The following is a 15,330-nucleotide window of genomic DNA, read 5'->3' as shown; positions in this document are numbered from 1 at the left end:
ACTGTACTGTGTCTGCTGCTAATATATAGACTGGTTGATAAAGAGATAGTATACTCGTAACTAGTATGTATGTATAAAGAAAGAAAAAAAAACCACGGTTAGGTGGTATATACAATTATGGACGGGCTGCCGAGTGCCGACACAGAGGTAGCCACAGCCGTGAACTACCGCACTGTACTGTGTCTGCTGCTAATATATAGACTGGTTGATAAAGAGATAGTATACTCGTAACTAGTATGTATGTATAAAGAAAGAAAAAAAAACCACGGTTAGGTGGTATATACAATTATGGACGGGCTGCCGAGTGCCGACACAGAGGTAGCCACAGCCGTGAACTACCGCACTGTACTGTGTCTGCTGCTAATATATAGACTGGTTGATAAAGAGATAGTATACTCGTAACTAGTATGTATGTATAAAGAAAGAAAAAAAAACCACGGTTAGGTGGTATATACAATTATGGACGGGCTGCCGAGTGCCGACACAGAGGTAGCCACAGCCGTGAACTACCGCACTGTACTGTGTCTGCTGCTAATATATAGACTGGTTGATAAAGAGATAGTATACTCGTAACTAGTATGTATGTATAAAGAAAGAAAAAAAAACCACGGTTAGGTGGTATATACAATTATGGACGGGCTGCCGAGTGCCGACACAGAGGTAGCCACAGCCGTGAACTACCGCACTGTACTGTGTCTGCTGCTAATATATAGACTGGTTGATAAAGAGATAGTATACTCGTAACTAGTATGTATGTATAAAGAAAGAAAAAAAAACCACGGTTAGGTGGTATATACAATTATGGACGGGCTGCCGAGTGCCGACACAGAGGTAGCCACAGCCGTGAACTACCGCACTGTACTGTGTCTGCTGCTAATATATAGACTGGTTGATAAAGAGATAGTATACTCGTAACTAGTATGTATGTATAAAGAAAGAAAAAAAAACCACGGTTAGGTGGTATATACAATTATGGACGGGCTGCCGAGTGCCGACACAGAGGTAGCCACAGCCGTGAACTACCGCACTGTACTGTGTCTGCTGCTAATATATAGACTGGTTTATAAAGAGATAGTATACTCGTAACTAGTATGTATGTATAAAGAAAGAAAAAAAAACCACGGTTAGGTGGTATATACAATTATGGACGGGCTGCCGAGTGCCGACACAGAGGTAGCCACAGCCGTGAACTACCGCACTGTACTGTGTCTGCTGCTAATATATAGACTGGTTGATAAAGAGATAGTATACTCGTAACTAGTATGTATGTATAAAGAAAGAAAAAAAAACCACGGTTAGGTGGTATATACAATTATGGACGGGCTGCCGAGTGCCGACACAGAGGTAGCCACAGCCGTGAACTACCGCACTGTACTGTGTCTGCTGCTAATATATAGACTGGTTGATAAAGAGATAGTATACTCGTAACTAGTATGTATGTATAAAGAAAGAAAAAAAAAACCACGGTTAGGTGGTATATACAATTATGGACGGGCTGCCGAGTGCCGACACAGAGGTAGCCACAGCCGTGAACTACCGCACTGTACTGTGTCTGCTGCTAATATATAGACTGGTTGATAAAGAGATAGTATACTCGTAACTAGTATGTATGTATAAAGAAAGAAAAAAAAACCACGGTTAGGTGGTATATACAATTATGGACGGGCTGCCGAGTGCCGACACAGAGGTAGCCACAGCCGTGAACTACCGCACTGTACTGTGTCTGCTGCTAATATATAGACTGGTTGATAAAGAGATAGTATACTCGTAACTAGTATGTATGTATAAAGAAAGAAAAAAAAACCACGGTTAGGTGGTATATACAATTATGGACGGGCTGCCGAGTGCCGACACAGAGGTAGCCACAGCCGTGAACTACCGCACTGTACTGTGTCTGCTGCTAATATATAGACTGGTTGATAAAGAGATAGTATACTCGTAACTAGTATGTATGTATAAAGAAAGAAAAAAAAACCACGGTTAGGTGGTATATACAATTATGGACGGGCTGCCGAGTGCCGACACAGAGGTAGCCACAGCCGTGAACTACCGCACTGTACTGTGTCTGCTGCTAATATATAGACTGGTTGATAAAGAGATAGTATACTCGTAACTAGTATGTATGTATAAAGAAAGAAAAAAAAACCACGGTTAGGTGGTATATACAATTATGGACGGGCTGCCGAGTGCCGACACAGAGGTAGCCACAGCCGTGAACTACCGCACTGTACTGTGTCTGCTGCTAATATAGACTGGTTGATAAAGAGATAGTATACTACTAATATTATATATACTGGTGGTCAGGTCACTGGTCACTAGTCACACTGGCAGTGGCACTCCTGCAGCAAAAGTGTGCACTGTTTAATTTTAATATAATATTATGTACTCCTGGCTCCTGCTATAACCTATAACTGCACTGCAGTAGTGCTCCCCAGTCTCCCCCACAATTATAAGCTGTGTGAGCTGAGCAGTCAGACAGATATATATAATATTATATATAGATAATAGATGATGCAGCACACTGGCCTGAGCCTGAGCAGTGCACACAGATATGGTATGTGACTGACTGAGTCACTGTGTGTATCGTTTTTTTCAGGCAGAGAACGGATATATTAAATAAACTGCACTGTGTGTCTGGTGGTCACTCACTATATAATATATTATGTACTCCTGGCTCCTGCTATAACCTATAACTGGCACTGCAGTAGTGCTCCCCAGTCTCCCCCACAATTATAAGCTGTGTGAGCTGAGCAGTCAGACAGATATATATAATATTATATATATAGATGATGCAGCACACTGGCCTGAGCCTGAGCAGTGCACACAGATATGGTATGTGACTGAGTCACTGTGTGCTGTGTATCGCTTTTTTCAGGCAGAGAACGGATTATAAATAAAACTGGTGGTCACTGGTCACTATCAGCAAAACTCTGCACTGTACTGAGTAGTGAGTACTCCTAATGCTCCCCAAAATTAGTAAATCAAGTGTCTCTCTAATCTATTCTAAACGGAGAGGACGCCAGCCACGTCCTCTCCCTATCAATCTCAATGCACGTGTGAAAATGGCGGTGACGCGCGGCTCCTTATATAGAATCCGAGTCTCGCGATAGAATCCGAGCCTCGCGAGAATCCGACAGCGTCATGATGACGTTCGGGCGCGCTCGGGTTAACCGAGCAAGGCGGGAAGATCCGAGTCGCTCGGACCCGTGAAAAAAAACATGAAGTTCTGGCGGGTTCGGATTCAGAGAAACCGAACCCGCTCATCTCTAGTATTTACCCTGCACAGAAACAAAATAACCCACCCAAATCTAACTCTCTCTGCAAATGTTATATCTGCCCCACCTGCAGTGCACATGGTTTTGCCCAACTGCTAAAAAATTTCCTGCTGCGATCAACTTGGAATTACCCCCATTGTTTTGAATTATTATTGCAATTAAGTGGACTGTGCAGCCTTCTTGAAGGATAGAGGATTCTTTGTTGCAGTTCATGTCTCCCATTAATGGGTTAGGAACTGCAGACCTACAGGTTTTCCTGGTATCTTTTATTTATAATGATATATTATTTATTTATCTATTAATAATAATTATTATCAATATTATTATTCATTTTAAAGATGCCACAGTGCTCTGTTTCACAGTAATGTGGTAAAAAAAAAACCCGGAGCATACATAAAACAAACAAATAATGTAGATGCAATATAAGCAGGCATAAAAACAAATGTTACAATGGTCCCTGCTCTTGGAGGTGCTTACAGTCATAGGGGTTATTCAGGTTTATTTGCAACCATGTTGCACTGCAGGTGGGACAGATGTAACATGTGCAGAGAGAGTAATGCTATGTACACATTGGGGGTCATTCCGAGTTGATCGCTCACTGCCGATTTTCGCAGCGCAGCGATCAGTTAAAAAACCAGCAAAACTGCGCATGCGTATGCACTGCAATGCGCACACGCGTCATACCGGTACAAACAGCATAATTTCTGTGCAATGCTTCTAGCAAAGAATCCATTTGCACAAACGATCGCAAGGAGATTGACAGGAAGAGGGCGTTTGTGGGTGGCAACTGACCGTTTTCTGGGAGTGTTTGGGAAAACGCAGGCATGTCCAAGCGTTTGCAGGGTGGGTGTCTGATGTCAATTCTGGGACCGGACAGGCTGAAGTGATCGCAAGGGCTGAGTAAGTTCAGACCTACTCAGAAACTGCAAAAAACTTTTTGTCCCGCTCGGCTGCACATGCGATCGCATACTTGCAAAGTGAAAATACACTCCCCCGTGGGCGGCGACTGTCTGATCGCTGCTCTGCAAAAAATAGCTAGCGAGCGATCAACTCGGATGAGGGCCATTATTCGATCCTATCCGATACGATAACGTATGATATTGTCAGGGCCGGCTCCAGGCCTACTAGCACCCTGAGCGAGAAAATTTCAAAGCCCCCCCCCTCCCCATGCGTGCGTCGAAGGCGCACGCGATCCTGGAGAAGTGGGCGTGGCTTTGTAATTTCTTATTATCAAACTATAAATAAATATATTTTCACACCCCCTCTATGCACGCAGGTGGTCATTCCGAGTTGATCACTCGCTAGCAGTTTTTAGCAGCCGTGCAAACGCTATGCCGCCGCCCACTGGGAGTGTATTTTAGCTTAGCAGAAGTGCGAACGAAAGGTTCGCAGAGCGGCTACAAAGTTTTTTTGTGCAGTTTCAGAGTAGCTCAAAACCTACTCAGCGCTTGCGATCACTTCAGACTGTTCAGTTCCTGTTTTGACGTCACAAACCCGCCCAGCGTTCGCCCAGCCACGCCTGCAATTTTTCAAACACTCCCTGAAAATGGTCAGTTGCCACCCAGAAACGCCCTCTTCCTGTCAATCACTCTGCGGCTGCTAGTGCGATTGAAAAGCTTCGCTAGACCCTGTGTGAAACTACATCGTTCTTTGTAATAGTACGTCGCGCGTGCGCATTGTGCCGCATACGCATGGGCAGAAGTGCCGATTTTTTGCCTCATCGCTGCACAGCGAACGAATGCAGCTAGCGATCAACTCAGAATGACCACCACAATTAGCAGCCTTACACATAACAGTCACAGTAGTGTTCCTTACACATAATGTCTCCAGCATAGTGCCAGATACACATAATGGGCCAGATGTACTAAGCTTGAAAAGTGATAAATATCACTGTGATAAAGCACCAGCCAATCGGCTCCTAACTGTCATTTTTCAAACACAGCCTGTGACATGGCAGTTAGAAGCCGATTGGCTGGTGCTTTATCACAGTGATATTTATCACTTTTCAGGCTTAGTACATCTCCCCCAATGTCTACAGTAGTGCAGTGCCAGATAGTCATGACATGCCCCCCAGCAGTGCCAGATAGACATGACATGCCCCCCAGCAGTGCCAGAGAGTCAGGACATGCTCCCCAGCAGTGCCAGCTACACATGATATACCCCCCAGCAGTGCCAGATAGACATGACATGCCCCCCAGCAGTGCCAGATAAACATGACATGCCCCCCAGCAGTGCCAGATAGTCATGACATGCTCCCTAGCAGTGCCAGCTACATATGATATGACCCACAGCAGTGCCAGCAACACATGATATGCCCCCAGCAGTGCCAGATAGTCATCACATGCTCCCCAGCAGTGCCAGATACACATGATATGCCCCCCCCAGCAGTGCCAGCTACACATGATATGCCCCCCAGCAGTGCCAGATACACATGATATGCCCTCTAGCAGTGCCAGATACATATATGCCCCCACGGTGCCAGATACATAAATGCCCCCCACGCGGCGCCAGCGTGCAGAGCCCATTAAGGGTGGCGTCATGCATGGCCGCTCAATTTGAACATGCCTGGAGCCAGCCCTGGATATTGTATAAGATATCATATCGGATCGGATCTTGTGTACACACTACAAACAATGTCAAACGTTGATGGTCGCAGTGTGCGATCCAACTGGAATTTTTCCTGAAAAGATGCGAGCGCATGCGCAGCGCCCGTCCTGCGCATACGCCCAGAGAAAATGTGATCGCCTCTGCCGGTCAACCAGGCAGAGGCGGTCACGGGGTGGGGCGGGCGGGCAACGCTCATGGAGGAGACGGAGCATTGCGGGGGCGGGGCAACCTGAATGGTGGGCGGTGTGGCACAAACGGGGCCATATCAGGGGCGTGGTCATATCGGTTGCGTGACGTCACACACAGCCACTGCGACAGGTAAGGTGGCGCAGGGACTCCTGCGGCCGCTGCTAAGCTACGCCAGCATCGGTCATCTTTCGTTTCTTCTGAGAAGAAATTGCAAAGCGATCACAATATCTGCTTGTAGCAGGGGGGGAGGCACCAGTCAGTATGCTGGGTGGCCTTGCCCAGCAATGGGCGGCCCCCAGCATGCGACCAATAGGATAGCAAATTCTGCTGATTAGCAGAATTTGCTATCCTTACTGAATTAGCCCAATATCACCTCATCAAGACTGCATGCAGTCCGACATACGACATCGCATGAGACCCGCAGGAGCACGCATCGTACGTCGGATCATACATACACATTATGCAATATAATTTAGGACTGAACAAAGGGGGTCATTCCGACCTGATCACACGCTAGGTTTTTTCACTACGTAGCGATCAGGTCAGAATTGCGCATGCGTATGCACCGCAATGAACAGGCGCGTCGCACGGGTACAAAGTGGATCATTGCTGTGCGATGGGATTTACGAAGAATCCATTCGCACAGACGATCGCAAGGAGATTGACAGGAAGAAGGCGTTTATGGGTGTCAGCTGAGCATTTTCTGGGAGTGTTTGGAAAAACGCAGGCGTGTCCAAGTGTTTGCAGCAGGGACGTGCAGTCAAGGGAGGAGGGGAGGCAGAGCCTCCCCTGTCATGCACCCTGTCATACTTCACAGTTTCACTATAAAAATGATTGTAATAACACAAAGAAGATGCTTATAACTTCTAAGCATATTCTTTGTATTATTGCAGCATTTTGTAGATGAAACTGGCCAGAGTTGCAGGGCTCCGTGATTGCAGGGAGCCAGAGCTGAGCCTCATCTCACACACTGCCAGAGCCTGGCTGTACAGCGGGGCTGGGCTATACAGCAGCCAATCATGCTGCTTAGAAATGAGAAATGGGAGGCATGCCTCAGTGTTGGAGCGTACTTGTGCTCTGAAGGGCAGCTCGGATTGGTCATGTGACCAATCCAGGAAATGCAGGAAGACAGACACCGAAGCTGAGCAGCGTGACAGGGGAGGAGGGAGATGGGGATCTGAAGTGCCAGCAGCAGCCACCAGTGCACAGTGACTGGGGTGAGTAGCAGCCAGAACTTGGATTCTGTGTGTGAGTCATCTGTAGTGAGTGCTGGGACAGGACTGTGTGTGTCATCTGTAGTGAGTGCGGGGACAGGACTGTGTGTGTCATCTGTAGTGAGTGTGGGTACAGGCAGAGCCGGATTAAGGGGGGTGGGGCCCGTAGGGTACATACCCCGTGCCCCCCTTTCCAAAAGGGCTCCCTGCCACACCACAGATCCGATATGCGGAGCTGTGCTCCCGGCTCCCATCTCCACTGCAACGGTGGCCGCACAGACAGGACAGCTGAGCGAAGTGACGGCTCAGCTGTCCAATAATGTATGAATGAAGCAGCCTGCCCCTGCAGCCTGTGTGCCCAGCCAATGACTGAGCGGCATGCTGCTTCATTCAAACATTATTGGACAGCTGAGCCGTCGCTCTGCTCAGCTGTCCTGTCTGTGCGGGCGCCGCTGCAGTGCGGACAGGAGTGCAGGGAAGGCAAGTTTTACTAAGCTGCTGCCTGTCTATATATATATATATATATATATATATATATATATTTATGTATATATGTATATTTATATGTATATATGTATATATATACATATATATATATATATATTATAAGGGCACGGTCGTGCCCTTATATTAAGGCTGAATCGAACAAACGGAATTCTCCCATAGGGAACTTCTGAGATGGGGGCATGGTGTTTGAGGGGCTACACCTCAAAACTGATTGGACGTACTGAGCTGAAATTTGGCATGGGCGTGTAGAATCCTCACCCGGTGCTGCATGCCAAATTTCAGGGCAAAATAATAAAAAATGAGGAATTGGGAGTAACCCAAAGTTCCAACTGTCAGTTTTTTTCTGTGACTTCCTTTGTGGCTTTTTGACACCGTTTTCCTATAGAGTGAATTAGATATTTTTTGGGAAGGCATAACTCCGGATAGAGGACGAATTAAGACTTGGGGTTTGTTTTACTAGATAGAGTATGCCCCAGTGTAGTGCCTTTTGGGGTTGTGGTTTTTCAGAAAGTTATAGGGTTTTTTTAATTAAGAGAAATATGCCCCATTATAGAGATAGGGCTTTTCAATTTGTTGCGGCTGCGCAGTGGCCGCCAGGAGAGCGAGAGTGAGTGAGGGAAGGGGTCTCGTGCAGGCTGAGGTTATAAAAGTAGCTGCTGGCGGCGGGAGGAGAGCCAGCGGTTCCTGGGTGTGTGCACCTGCGGTCCCTTACAGACTGCAGCGACCCATTAGGACTGTGGAGGAGAGGGGTAGCGGCATAGCAGCCGCAGGCTTACCGAAAGTGCTCACTACTGAGCAATATGGTCCCCTTACCCGAAGTGGGAGCCGCAGCGGGAGGAATAGCTGGAGTTGCGCCGCAGGAGAAAGTCAGAGGACATCCAGAAGAGACATCCGGTGCAGCGCTGACTCCTGACTGACAGCGCTTGCCTACTGAGCGGTGTGGTACCCCCACACCTGAAGCGGGTGCGGGAGCGGCAGCCGGAGAAGACAGCTGTGCTGCACGGAAGAAGTCAGGCGGCAGCAGCAGCAGCACCAGCGGGCTGAGGTGGGAGGATCAGTATGGTCCCTTACGTGCGGCTCACATTCAGATCCATCCGGCTCCCTTCCCCTCCTCCCCTGCACCCTTAGCAGCCTGTCCCCACATCTCATTCACCCACCGCCGCAGACTCCTCCCCCACATGGTTATTATAATAAGGCCACCCCCCTACCCCCTTCCCTCCCTGCTGTGTGTCCAGCCACCCCCCCCCCCTCACCTGCTGTGTGTCCGGCCTACCCCCCCCCTCACCTGCTGTGTGTCCAGCCCCCCCCCCTCACCTGCTGTGTGTCCAGCCCCCCCCCCTCACCTGCTGTGTGTCCGGCCTACCCCCCCCCCTGCTGTGAGTCCGGCCAGCCCCCCCCTCCCTGCTGTGTGTCCGGCCTACCCCCCCCCCCCCCTCCCTGTTGTCTGTCCGGCCTACCCCCCCCCCCTCCCTGCTGTGTGTCCAGCCACCCCCCCCTCACCTGCTGTGTGTCCGGCCTACCCCCCACCCTGCTGTGAGTCCAGCCAGCCCCCCCCCTCCCTGCTGTGTGTCCGGCCTACCCCCCCCCCTCCCTGCTGTTTGTCCGGCCTACCCCCCCCCCTCCCTGCTGTGTGTCCAGACCCCCCCCCTCACCTGCTGTGTGTCCAGCCCCCCCTCACCTGCTGTGTGTCCGGCCTACCCCCCCTCCCTGCTGTTTGTCCGGCCACCCTCCCCTCCCCTGCTGTGTGTCCGGCGGCCTACCCCCCCCCTCCCTGCTGTGTGTCCGGCCTACCCCCCCCTCACCTGCTGTGTTTGTCAGCCCCCCCCTTACCTGCTGTGTGTCCAGCCCCCCCCTCCTCCCCTGCTGTGTGTCCGGCCTACCCCCCCCCCCTCCCTGCTGTTTGTCCGGCCACCCTCCCCTCCCCTGCTGTGTGTCCGGCCACCCTCCCCTCCCCTGCTGTGTGTCCGGCCACCCTCCCCTCCCCTGCTGTGTGTCCGGCCTACCCCCCCCTCCCCTGCTGCGTGTCCAGCCCCCCCCCCGTCACCTGCTGCGTGTCCAGCCCCCCCCCCTCACCTGTTGTGTGTCCAGCCCCCCCCCTCACCTGCTGTGTGTCCAGCCCCCCCCTCACCTGCTGTGTGTCCAGCCCCCCCCCTCACCTGCTGTGTGTCCAGCCCCCCCCCTCACCTGCTGTGTGTCCAGCCCCCCCCCCCCTCACCTGCTGTGTGTCCAGCCCCCCCCCCTCACCTGCTGTGTGTCCAGCCCCCCCCCTCACCTGCTGTGTGTCCAGCCCCCCCCCCCCCTCACCTGCTGTGTGTCCAGCCCCCCCCTCACCTGCTGTGTGTCCAGCCACCCCCCCTCCCCTGCTGTGTGTCCGGCCTACCCCCCCCCCTCCCTGCTGTTTGTCCGGCCACCCTCCCCTCCCCTGCTGTGTGTCCTGCCTACCCCCCCTCCCTGCTGTGTGTCCAGCCACCCCCCCCCTCACCTGCTGTGTGTCCGGCCTACCCTCCCCCCTCCCCTCCCCTGCTGTTTGTCTGGCCACCATCCCCTCCCCTCCCCTGCTGTGTGTTCGCAACTCCCCCCTCTTCCCGCTGTGTTCGGCCACCCCCTACCCCCTCCCCTCCCTGCCGTGTGTCCGGTCACCCTCCCCTCTCTGCTGTGTGTCCAGCCACCCCCCCCCTCTCTGCTGTGTGTCCGGCCACCCCCCCCAGACACGCAGCGCCTGACACACACAGACATGCAACGCCTGACACGCATATGCAGCGCCTGACACACACGCACACACACAGCACCTGACACACACACAGCACCTGACACACACGCACACACACAGCACCTGACACACACACACACAGCACCTGACACTCACACGGACCTGACACACGCGCACACACACTCACACGCAGCACCTGACACACACGCAGCACCTGACACACGCACACACAGACGCAGCACCTGACACTCACACGGACCTGACACACACGCACCACACTCACACGCGGCGCCTGACGCACATAGACATGCGGCGCCTGACGCACACGCGGCGCCTGACTCACACGCGGCGCCTGACTCACACGCGGCGCCTGACGCACACGCGGCGCCTGACAGACACGCGGCGCCTGACACACACGCGGCGCCTGACACACACGCACAGGCAGCGCCTGGCACACACGCACAGGCAGCGCCTGGCACACACGCACAGGCAGCGCCTGACACACACGCAGCGCCTGACACACACAGACACGCAGCGCCTGACACACACAGACACGCAGCGCCTGACGCACCGGCAGCGCCTGACACACACGCACACGCACAGGCAGCGCCTGACACACGCAGCGCCTGACACACGCAGCACCTGACATACTCACACGCAGCACCTGACACACACGCAGACACGCAGCATCTGACACACACACGCAGCACCTGACACACACACGCAGCACCTGACACACAAACACGCAGACACGCAGCGCCTGACACACACGCAGACACGCAGCGCCTGACACACACGCAGACACGCAGCGCCTGACACACACGCAGACACGCAGCGCCTGACACACACGCAGCGCCTGACACACACGCAGCGCCTGACACACACGCAGACACGCAGCGCCTGACACACACGCAGCGCCTGACACACACGCAGACACGCAGCGCCTGACACACACGCAGACACGCAGCGCCTGACACACACGAAGACACGCAGCGCCTGACAGACGCGCACACACACACACACACACACACACAGCACCTGACACAGATATGCAGCGCCTGACACACACACGCAGACATACAGCGCCTGACACACACACACGCAGACATGCAGTACCTGACACACACATGCAGCACCTGACAGACACACACACCCACACACACACAGACACGCAGCGCCTGACACACACGCAGACACGCAGCGCCTGACACACACGCAGACACGCAGCGCCTGACACACACGCAGACACGCAGCACCTGACAGACACGCAGACACGCAGCACCTGACAGACACGCACACACACACACACACACACACACACACAGCACCTGACACAGATATGCAGCGCCTGACACACACACGCAGACATACAGCGCCTGACACACACACACGCAGACATGCAGCACCTGACACACACATGCAGCACCTGACAGACACACACACCCACACACACACAGACACGCAGCGCCTGACACACACGCAGACACGCAGCGCCTGACACACACGCAGACACGCAGCGCCTGACACACACGCAGACACGCAGCACCTGACAGACACGCAGACACGCAGCACCTGACAGACACGCACACACACACACACACACAGCACCTGACACAAATATGCAGCGCCTGACACACACACGCAGACATACAGCGCCTGACACACACACACGCAGACATGCAGCACCTGACACACACATGCAGCACCTGACAGACACACACACCCACACACACACGGCCACCCTCCCCTCCCCTGCTGTGTGTCCGGCCTACCCCCCCCCTCCCCTGCTGCGTGTCCAGCCCCCCCCCCCCCTCACCTGCTGCGTGTCCAGCCCCCCCCCCTCACCTGCTGTGTGTCCAGCCCCCCCCCCCCCTCACCTGCTGTGTGTCCAGCCCCCCCCCCCCCTCACCTGCTGTGTGTCCAGCCCCCCCCCTCACCTGCTGTGTGTCCAGCCCCCCCCCTCACCTGCTGTGTGTCCAGCCCCCCCCTCACCTGCTGTGTGTCCAGCCACCCCCCCCTCCCCTGCTGTGTGTCCGGCCTACCCCCCCCCTCCCTGCTGTTTGTCCGGCCACCCTCCCCTCCCCTGCTGTGTGTCCTGCCTACCCCCCCCCTCCCTGCTGTGTGTCCAGCCACCCCCCCCTCACCTGCTGTGTGTCCGGCCTACCCTCCCCCCTCCCCTCCCCTGCTGTTTGTCTGGCCACCATCCCCTCCCCTCCCCTGCTGTGTGTTCGGCAACTCCCCCCTCTTCCCGCTGTGTTCGGCCACCCCCTACCCCCTCCCCTCCCTGCCGTGTGTCCGGTCACCCTCCCCTCTCTGCTGTGTGTCCAGCCACCCACCCCCCTCTCTGCTGTGTGTCCGGCCACCCCCCCCAGACACGCAGCGCCTGACACACACAGACATGCAACGCCTGACACGCATATGCAGCGCCTGACACACACGCACACACACAGCACCTGACACACACACAGCACCTGACACACACGCACACACACACACAGCACCTGACACACACACACACAGCACCTGACACTCACACGGACCTGACACACGCGCACACACACTCACACGCAGCACCTGACACACACGCAGCACCTGACACACACACACACAGACGCAGCACCTGACACTCACACGGACCTGACACACACGCACACACTCACACGCGGCGCCCTGACGCACATAGACATGCGGCGCCTGACGCACACGCGGCGCCTGACTCACACGCGGCGCCTGACTCACACGCGGCGCCTGACGCACACGCGGCGCCTGACAGACACGCGGCGCCTGACACACACGCGGCGCCTGACACACACGCGGCGCCTGACACACACGCACAGGCAGCGCCTGGCACACACGCACAGGCAGCGCCTGGCACACACGCACAGGCAGCGCCTGACACACACGCAGCGCCTGACACACACAGACACGCAGCGCCTGACACACACAGACACGCAGCGCCTGACGCACCGGCAGCGCCTGACACACACGCACACGCACAGGCAGCGCCTGACACACGCAGCGCCTGACACACGCAGCACCTGACATACTCACACGCAGCACCTGACACACACGCAGACACGCAGCATCTGACACACACACGCAGCACCTGACACACACACGCAGCACCTGACACACAAACACGCAGACACGCAGCGCCTGACACACACGCAGACACGCAGCGCCTGACACACACGCAGACACGCAGCGCCTGACACACACGCAGACACGCAGCGCCTGACACACACGCAGCGCCTGACACACACGCAGCGCCTGACACACACGCAGACACGCAGCGCCTGACACACACGCAGCGCCTGACACACACGCAGACACGCAGCGCCTGACACACACGCAGACACGCAGCGCCTGACACACACGAAGACACGCAGCGCCTGACAGACGCGCACACACACACACACACACACACAGCACCTGACACAGATATGCAACGCCTGACACACACACGCAGACATACAGCGCCTGACACACACACACGCAGACATGCAGCACCTGACACACACATGCAGCACCTGACAGACACACACACCCACACACACACAGACACGCAGCGCCTGACACACACGCAGACACGCAGCGCCTGACACACACGCAGACACGCAGCGCCTGACACACACGCAGACACGCAGCACCTGACAGACACGCAGACACGCAGCACCTGACAGACACGCACACACACACACACACACACACACACACACACACAGCACCTGACACAGATATGCAGCGCCTGACACACACACGCAGACATACAGCGCCTGACACACACACACGCAGACATGCAGCACCTGACACACACATGCAGCACCTGACAGACACACACACCCACACACACACAGACATGCAGCACCTGACACACCCACACACACATGCATCACCTGACACACCCACACACACAGACATGCATCACCTGACACACCCACACACATATACAGACATGCAGCACCTGACACACACACACACACACACACACACAGACATGCAGCGCCTGACACACACACACATACAGACATGCAGCACCTGACACACACACACACACACACACATACAAACATGCAGCACCTGACACACACACACACACACACGCAGCACCTGACACACATATATACATGTGGCATTTAACGCACACACGCACAGCACCTGACACACAATCATATACACTCAGAGCACCTAACACACACATACACTTGCAGCACCTCACACACACTCGTATACACACGCAGCACCTGCCACTCACACATATATACACATGCAGCACCTGCCACTCCCACATACATGAACAGCACCTGACACACACATACACGCGCAGCACCTGACGGTCACACACATACAGATGCGACAGCTGACACAAACACATACACGCTCAACACCTGACACCCACGTGGCAGCTGACGCATACAAATGCAGCACCTGAAATACACACATATACACGTGCAGCACCTGAGACACACACACACACACGTATGTACACGCGCGGCTCCAGGCACACACATACGTACGTACACACGCGGCACTTGACACACACACGTACACGCGCGGCACCTGACACACACACACACACACACGTACGTACTTACGTACATGTGTGGCACCTGACACACACGTATGCACACGTGTGGCTCCTGACACACACGCGCGTTGCTCCTGACACACACACATGTACGTACACGCTCGGCTCCTGACACACACACATATGTATACGCGTGGCACCTGAAACCTACACGTATGTACGTATACGCGCGGCTCCTGACACCCTCACGCATGTACACGCGTGGCTCCTGGCACACACACACACACACACACACACACG

This window comes from Pseudophryne corroboree, chromosome 2 (genome assembly GCF_028390025.1).
Source record: "Pseudophryne corroboree isolate aPseCor3 chromosome 2, aPseCor3.hap2, whole genome shotgun sequence".
Taxonomy (NCBI): Eukaryota; Metazoa; Chordata; class Amphibia; order Anura; family Myobatrachidae; genus Pseudophryne; species Pseudophryne corroboree.
Note: the sequence above shows the minus strand (reverse complement) of the source record.